The sequence below is a fragment of the Heterocephalus glaber genome, unplaced genomic scaffold (assembly GCF_053883595.1).
Source record: "Heterocephalus glaber isolate CG9 unplaced genomic scaffold, H.glaber_assembly_v1.0 deba00001463, whole genome shotgun sequence".
Taxonomy (NCBI): domain Eukaryota; kingdom Metazoa; phylum Chordata; class Mammalia; order Rodentia; family Bathyergidae; genus Heterocephalus; species Heterocephalus glaber.
The window spans coordinates 11596368-11605297 of NW_028258310.1; the positions used below are offsets into that span (position 1 = coordinate 11596368).

At 41.7% G+C, this 8930-nt stretch overlaps 1 pseudogene; it reads left to right on the forward strand.

Moving 5' to 3' along the window:
- The first annotated feature begins 7284 nt into the window (after positions 1 to 7284).
- Positions 7285 to 8660, forward strand: LOC101708569 (elongation factor 1-alpha 1 pseudogene; annotated as a pseudogene).
- The last annotated feature ends 270 nt before the right edge of the window (positions 8661 to 8930 follow it).

Genomic DNA, 8930 nt, shown 5'->3' on the forward strand with positions numbered 1-8930 from the left:
GCTGTTCTCTTTTTCACAGTGGTCTGCTCTCACTCTGGGGATATACTTCTTTTTTCTACTTTTAATTAGCCCACATTTGCTCTGCAGAGCATGTTTCTTTTCTTACCATTGGAAATGTAAAGGCTTGTTACCTTTTGCAATTATTTTGCCCATTTTTTTTGTTCAGGACAAGGAGAATTTAGAAAGAATGCCTAGAAGGAGTGCGCAGAACTCCAGAACCTGGTAACAACCGAATCATGGGGTGATATAACTGACTTGCTGTTAGGAGGTGGTGTTTGGTGGAAAGAGGTGAGTCACTGGGGGTGGGGCCATGTCCTGGAAAGGTGGATCTCCCTCTCTCTCCACTTCATGGCCACCATGATGTGAGTAGTTTTCTTCCACCAGGTCCTGCCACCATGTCATTCCTGCCTTAAAGCCAACCAACCATGCAAGGACTGAGACTTCTGAAACTGAGCCAGAATAAACCTTTCCTCCTTTAAGTTGCAAGTGTTGGGTATTTTGTCACAGTGGTGAGAAAAGTGACACAGACAACATCATTGATTCTTTCTCTTCTGTATGCGTATGCCGCTGTCCGAGTAAGAGGCGGAATGTAGTATTCTACCTCTTTTAAACTGGTCTGATTTATGAGTGCTGTACAATGAACAGAGTACAATGGAAGTTCTGGGACTAGTCTGCCAGTTCTGGGAGTAGTGTTTCAGAGAACTGGCAACATTTACCTGTCTCTTCTGGTTGCCCTGGAGGAAGGCCTCCATTTCCCCCCAAATACAGCCCTCCCTACAAGGAGCCCAGACTAGGCATGTGTAGGGCAGCCTCATGCACAGAAACCTCATGCACAGAAACCTGCTCCCTAGTCAGTCCCAGTCCATTTCTTCCTGTCAGCCCAGCATGGTTGTGTGACCATCCAGCTGTAGCGTTCAGACATTTCATTCCTAGGCCACCATCTTGCTGAAAAGGCATGAGAAGCCAGCCCTAAGCAAAGCACACTTAGCTAATCTCTTTCCAGACTGAGAGAAAGAATAATAATAATAAAGTTTTGAGTTTGTTTGTACAATAGTGATAGGTTATGGGGACACTCAACCTCCTGAGACTGCTGTATGGATTCCTTCAAACAGGGCCTGGGACATAGTGAAACAGAGTAAATGATGGCTTTTTATTTTAACGACTAAAGACAAACGAATCCAATTACCTCCACAGTAAATCTCTCCGAAAAAGTGTGACTGAGGCACCCCTAATGGATGCATTTGCAGATGGCATAGAATGCACCTCACCTCTTCTCTACCCAGCAGCCCTGGGGCCTTGTCCACCTGATGTTCTCCAGGCACATAGCCTTCCAGTACTTCTCTTGAGTCAGGTATTTGTTTATGCTGTTCCTACGCTAAAAGCTTTCTCTTCCCTCTTTTTGACATCGTGTATGCTTACTCATCTCTATTTCTGAACAAAATCATCATTTCCTCTGAAAGTCGAGGTCCCTACCCTCTGGGACACACAACTGAGACCCTCTCCTTCTCAACACTTATATCAGTTTTGCATCTTTGGTTTTATGTATGAGCTTATTCCATTGATATCTTTAAAAAAAAATTTCTACAGGGCAGGCACAAGCCTAGCACCAGCTCAACTCCTGAACATGTTGATGCTCAATAAGTAAACTTGGAAGCAAGCAAGCTCCCACTTTCCTTGTGGCCTTTCTCCCTCAGATGAAGCATCTCTAGGCCCTTGAAGGTGTAGGACTTGGTTTCAAATTCATTCCTTTTCCTTCTATTGACCTCTAGTTGAGGCTGCTCAGACTTTGCCTTTTCTTCTGGCTACCTTCAAGGCTCTGCCCTGCAGCCCCACAGTCAGTGGCTTGTTTAGTCTTTGCTATTTTGGGAAGGGCCATCTCCAGCACCAAGTGGTTCCTCTTCTACAGTTGTGTGTTGTCAAACAAGAAACTTCCTTCCTCAAACTTGAACAGCAGGTCCCCAGGGCTTGAAGCAAAACTGCAACCCAGGCACCCCTTTTGGGTTCCTGGTCTCTTACTAACACTCCAACATGCAGGCACTTCTCTCTTCAACAGCATCCCTCTCCAACACCAAAGTGAGGTTCCCATCATCACTCTTATGGAATATTCCATTCCACCACCTCCAGCCACTCCCTACTCCAGCTCTCCTTCACAACAGCTGCCTCAGGGATTCTCTGAACTACAAATCTGCTCCTGTTATTTCCCTGCCCAAGACCTTCAATGAACTCGCCCCTCCCCCCTCCCTCTAGCAGTGCTTACAAATTGGCATCCACAGGCCACATCTGGCCTACAGATGTCTTTGGATTGACTTGCAGAGTAAAAAAAATTAATTAGGCTTCAACATTTTAAAAGTGGGGACCTTGACATAAAATTTCAGATGCTTAGGTTCTCTCAAAAATATTGATGACCTAGCCACACTTGAAATACCAAAATAATGAGTTAGAGTTGAATGCTTCTTTGGGGCACAGGTCTTGAGTTTGCCTCAGTCTCCACACTCCCTAAAGTCCCCTGTCTTTCAGGGGTCAGCAGCCATTTATCACTGCTTTTGCTATGAGTTATCTCACAGGCCACTTGTTTGTACTCCCTTCCTGCTTTCTGCAGGCTCTTGTTCTGCTACATTGTTCAAAAATGAGAATTCTCAACTTCTGAAACATGTCAAGAAGTAAAAGAGGAGAAAAGAATTAGAGAAGTCATATATCCATCTCTTAGTCTGTCATACTTCAATACCACAATTCACAGACCTCTTTTTTGTGTGTGTAAAGGCTGGAATTCTGGTTATTTTTAATTTTGTTCATTGCATTTTCCTATAGTCCCTAAATTTTCCCAAGTAAAGAAACTTCCTCTTGCAAAACTAGAATTTAAATAAAGGATATGCATCCAGAATTTAGCTATGTACATGAAACACAGAGTCTTTAATTTCCTTTTATATTATTTAGTTTTAATGTTGGCTCTGTTATCTAAGTAGGTCACTTCTTATCACATTATATTACCATTAATTCATAAGTTAAAATAAACTTAGATCATGTTTTACATTTACGTTTCTGTAATTGTTTTATTGAAGTATATATAATTCATACACATAAATGAAAAACTGAACTATACTTAATGCATTCTGTAAATGCATTTTAATGCTTAATGCATGTTCACAAAGTGACTAACCTTCTGTGAATTGCACCCAGATGGAGAGATTATATATATATATAATATATGTATCTATATTTATTCAATCTTCATGATCTAGAGTAGCAGGCCAAGCCAAATGGAAGATGAGGAAATGGGTGACAGGAGGAAAGAGTAAATGCCTTGTTCTGGATTTCATTGACAGTGTGTTGCTGAGCTGTGACTTGAAACCAGTCTCACAGTGAAACTCCCAGCAGGGTCACAGGAGGCAAAGCGGCAAGTCAAGGAAGAGAGGGCTGGAGAGAACATTGCTTCCGTGACTCAGGTGCACACATTTAGCCCTGTGTATGTGGACCTCACATGCTCTTTTCACTTCCCTCCTGACTTGCTACTCCTTCCTCTCGGCCCCTTTTCCTGCTGCCTGTTTGGTTATTTGTCTTGTTACTGTTCAAAGTTCACAGTGAAACATTTTCCTTAGTAGCTCATTGTAGGTTCATTTTGGGCACCAGAGTCACTCTGTTGCAGAAATTCAGCCCTGGATTAGTTCTCTGCCTTTGTTAGAGCATGAAAACAGTAGCCACAGAAGTAGAGACCAGAAATGCTGTATTAGCTTGATGGTTACAGCTGGAGATAGGCTCCCCCAGAGTGATAACATCATTCAGAAATCTCAGGCAACTCCTCGGTGTTTCTCCTGTCAAATCTCATCACGACTGCCATTGGCAGAGAATCTGTATCTCGAAAGAGAAAAGATGTCTGCCCAGGGACATGGTCACTTGAGGCAGAGCCATGGCTAGAAACCCATTGGGAGGACTCTTCAAATAATATGAGCTCTACACACCTTTACATCAGGTTCCTTGCTAGTGCTGGTTATGTTAATATTATCTCTCAGCTCCTGTCCCACCTTCTTGTCTCTGCTCTGTGATGCTGATGCTACAAATCTGTAAACTACATTTCTTAGGCTTTCTTGCTGAGCATCTTGATGTTTCCCTCTGGCAGCAAAGGACAGTGATTGCTCTTACTTTTAGCTGCTATCAGCACGCCCAGGATAAGCTGTATGTGTTCCCTAACACAGAGGTTCAAACTCCAACTAGACAGTCACTCCTTTTTTTTTTGGTACTGGGAATTGAACGCAGGTCCTTCTGCTTGCGAGGCAGGCAGCAGAACCACTGAGCTAAATCCCCAGCCCACTCCTTCTGATATCTAAGCATTAGCCAGGCCTGAGACCATCCTGTGAAACTACACTTTTTGATAAAAACCCGTATTTTTCTTGTTTCTTTTCTGTTTTCTCACTCCTGCAGGTGGTAGTTGCTTTCTGCAGTTACTCAAATCTGGATTTTCTCAATGTTTTCTTTTTGTTTTTATAATCTTCCAGCAATTTTGCAATCAATTCCCCACATTAAATACTTTTTGTTTGAAATACCTAGCAAGATTTCTAATCTTCAAACTAAACTTCAACTGATAAATTACTTAAAACCTTTTACTTTCTATTTTTTGCAGCTTTCTTCTTATCAATATCTATAGAATCATATAATAGGTGATGTACAGAATATAGGAGGAGACTTTAGCATTCAATCATTTATTCACTTGGGATCCATTCAAGTTCTGTAACACAATATTAACCAGTCTTCACTACAAAGAGTTTGATGTTTTATGGAGACACAAGTCATAAAGAGGCAAATATAAAGCATAGTGTAAAGGGCTATGTTGATGAGCAGTGTTAGTACATGGCACACTAGGAGGCATGAAAATGCCTCCAATCTAAAATGGTGAGGTGGAAAAATGTCAGGGAGTATTTCCTCAAGGAAGCAACATCTAACTGAAACATGAGAAATAAGTAGAAACTAGTTTACCAAACAAGTGTGCAGGTACAGCACATTGTTGGATGAGATTTTTATGGGTAGAAAGGATAAGAGAATATGTCCAGGCCAAATGCTACGGGGAGAGTTATGTCTTTCTCCCACATGTTGAAGTCCTAGCCCCCAAGATTCCAAAATGCAAACTAATTTGAAAATAAGTTTCTTTGGTAGATGTAATTACTTATGATAAGGTCATAGTAGAGAAAGGTTGGGCCGTAAACCAGTGATTTGTGTTCTTACAAAACAGGAGAAATCTGGAAACAGACCAAAAGACAGACATACAGTCAGGCAGGCAGACAGACAGACACACACATGAATATCATGTGAAGATGAAGGCAGAAATTGAGATGATGCATTTACAAGCCAAGGATCACCAAAGTTAGCCAACAACTACAGAAGCTCAGAACAAATTAGATTCTCCTGTATAGCCCTCAGAAGGAACCTGTCCTGCCATCTTGATCTCAGACTGGTAGACATCGGAGTGTAAGACAAAATACTTCTATTATCTAGGGCACTCAGTATGCTGTTCTTTTTTACAGCAACAGCTAATGAAAACTAGCAAACTAATACAGGGATTAATCATGAAAGGTATTCTAAAGCTTGTTTAGTACTATACATTTAAGGAGAACTTATGAAATACCAGGCTCCAAGTGAAGTGTTTTATAGGTATTAACTCATTTAATCATCATGACAGCTCCAACAGGTAGGTGCTAACTATTATTATCTCACTTTATAAATAAGGAGAATGAGTACAGAGAGTTTAGGTGACTTGGCCAAGGTTACTCATTTAATAAGTGATATTGTGAGACTGGGTTGTGAATCTAGGCTGAGAATAAACATCTAACCATTACATAATCCCACTCCCCGTGAAAGGTTAGATTTATATCTCCAGAGCAATGTTTATCTTTAGAGATTTCTTAAAAGTTGGCTTTACTGAGCTATAATTTACAAATAGTAAAATTACTCCCATTTAAGTGTGCAGATCTGTGGATTTTGACCCAAACATGCACAATTTGCATAAAGCCACCATCATGAGTTGGCATAGAGGTTTCAAGGAAAGCAGTGACATGGTTTAGTTTTCACTTCAGAACTGCCATCCTGGCCACAGTATGGAAAATGGGCTGGAAGGGGACAGGAGTGAGTACAGAGATGAGAGATCTTCCTTGCCTGGAACAGCAATGACTTACAGGGAGAGAACTGAACTGACAGAAAGCTTTGTGAAAGATGAAATCAATGGACCTTTGAAACCATTTCTTCTGAGCTTTTGACATGTAAACACAGTGTAAATGACTCCCACATCATTCGAGATCTTTTAATAAAGACTTTGAAAAAGGCCCTAAGTAGGTGATTAACCATCAGCGATGTATGCTCACCACTGCGTGTATTTTCCTCTAACCTTCTTTGGGCGGTAGCACTCAACTAGGCTTGGTACAGCGTGGGATTGTAATTGAGCCTGAGTGCATGGTGTCAGTTTGAGGCTACATCTTGAAATTGGGCTTGTGATGAAAGATTTTCTGACAAAAGTTAGGAGTGAGGATTAAACGAAGCTTTCACAAATGCCTGACAGATTTGCATCACTTTCAGTAGTCACCAGCTATGGACTCTCTTGAGACTAATGCTGGTAGTGTCCATTCTGCATGCCTGTAGATTCCTTATGTCTTTTTACTTAGCTTTCCACTGCTTGTTCAAAGGTCTCCTTCTCTGAGTGGATTTTTCTGAGCACCTTAAATAAAACAGAGTGGTCATCTTATACCTGTCACCTATACCCTCGATTTCTTACCATGCATTATGTTCATTGTGGGCACTTCATTTCTTCCTAAAGCTTTTAATATTTTTATTTTATGCTTCCCATCTCCACATCCCTAAGACAAAAAGTCAACAAATGCAAGAACTTTTTTAAAGAAAAAAATGGTTATTGCAAAATTCTCAATATCTAGAGTAGTGCCTGGCATATCAGGCACACAATAAATATTTATGTAATGAATGAAGGAAACCATGTTCCACTGTTGAAAAGCGTCAATATCCACAGTCTAATTTATTCACAACAATTTGTAGATGAGGAAATTAAGGCCTACACAGGGAAGGATTAGGGTTCCAAAGCAGGTTAGTGGCTGAGACTAATGTCTTTTGTTTCTATCCCAGACCTCTTTTCACTGCATTATCTCACTTCCCAACTCTGTCCATTCCTAAAACAAAAAAGTAGAATAAGAACAAGTAGAATGAGCTTCAGAAACCATCAGACTCTTTTTCACTATGAGTTTGCTGTGAGAGCACAGGTGTAGTGAAAACCACCACTAAATCAAAGCCAATATGGGAAAGGAAAAGACTCATATCAATATCATTGTCATCAGACATGTGGTTTCGGGCAAGTCCACCACTACCGGCATCTGATCTACAAATGTGGTGGCACTGACAAAAGAACCACTGAAAAATTTGAGAATGAGGCTGCTGAGATGGGGAAGGGTTCTTTCAAGTATGCCTGGGTCTTGGATAAACTGAAAGCCCAGCGTGAGCATGTATCACCATTGACATCTCCCTGTGGAAATCTGAGACCAGCAAGTATTATGTGACCATCATTGAAGCTCCAGGACACAGAGACTTTATCAAAAACATGATTACAGGCACATAGGCTGATTGTGCTGTCCTGATTGTTGCTGTTGGTGTTGGTGAATTCAAAGCTGGTATCTCCAAGAACGGGCAGACCTGTGAGCATGCCCTTCTGGCTTACATGCTGGGTGTGAAACAACTCATTGTAGGTGTTAACAAAATGGATTCCACTGAGCCACCCTACATCCAGAAGCAATACAAGGAAATTGTTAAGGAAGTCAGCACCTACACTGAGAAAATTGGGTACAACCCTGACACAGTAGCTTCTGTGCCAATTTCTGGTTGGAATGGTGACAACATGCTGGAGCCAAGGGCTAACATGCCTTGGTTCAAGGGATGGAAGGTCACTTGTAAAGATGGCAATGCCAGTGGAATCACACTGCTTGAAGCTTTGGATTGCATCCTGCCACCCACTCGCCCAACTGACAAGCCTTTGCGGCTGCCCCTCCAGGATGTCTACAAAATTGGTGGTATTGGTGCAGTCCCTCTGGGAAGAGTAGAGACTGGTGTTCTCAAACCTGGCATGGTGTCACCTTCACACCAGTCAGTGTCACAGCTGAAGTAAAGTCTGTTGAAATGCACCATGAGGCTTTGAGTGAAACTCTTCCTGGTGACGATGTGGGCTTCAGCGTCAAGAATGTGTCTGTCAAAGATGTTCATTGTGGCAATGTTGCTGCTGACAGCAAAAATGACCCACCAATGGAGGCAGCTGGTTTCATTGCTCAGGTGATTATCCTGAACCATCCAGGCCAGATCAGAGCTGGCTATGCTGCTGTACTGGATTGCCATACAGCTCACATTGCTTGTGAGTTTGCTGAGCTAAAAGAAAAGATTGATCACCAGTCTGGTAAGAAGCTGGCCCCAAATTCTTGAAATCTGGTGATGCTGCCATCGTTGACATGATTCCAGGCAAGCCCATGTGTGTCGAGAGCTTCTCTGACTATCTACCTCTGGCTCGTTTCACTGTTTGCGATATGAGACAGACAGTTGCTGTGGGTGTCATCAAAGCAGTGAACAAGAAGGCTGCTGGAGCTGGCAAGTTCACCAAGTCTGCCCAGAAAGCTCAGAAAGCAAAATGACTATCACCCGTAACACCTGCCACCCTAGTCTTAATCAGTGGTGGAAGACAGGTCTCAGAACTGTTTCTCCCAATTGGCCATTTAAGTTTAATAGCAAAAGACTGGTTAATGATAACAACGCATCTTAAAATTCAGGAGGAAAGGAGAATGTGTTTTGTACACCATTTGTTTTCTTTTTGTGTGTGACAGTTTTAAGTTATTAGTTTTTAAAATCACTTTTTAATGGAAACAACTTGACCAAAAATCTGTCACAGAATTTTGAGACCCATT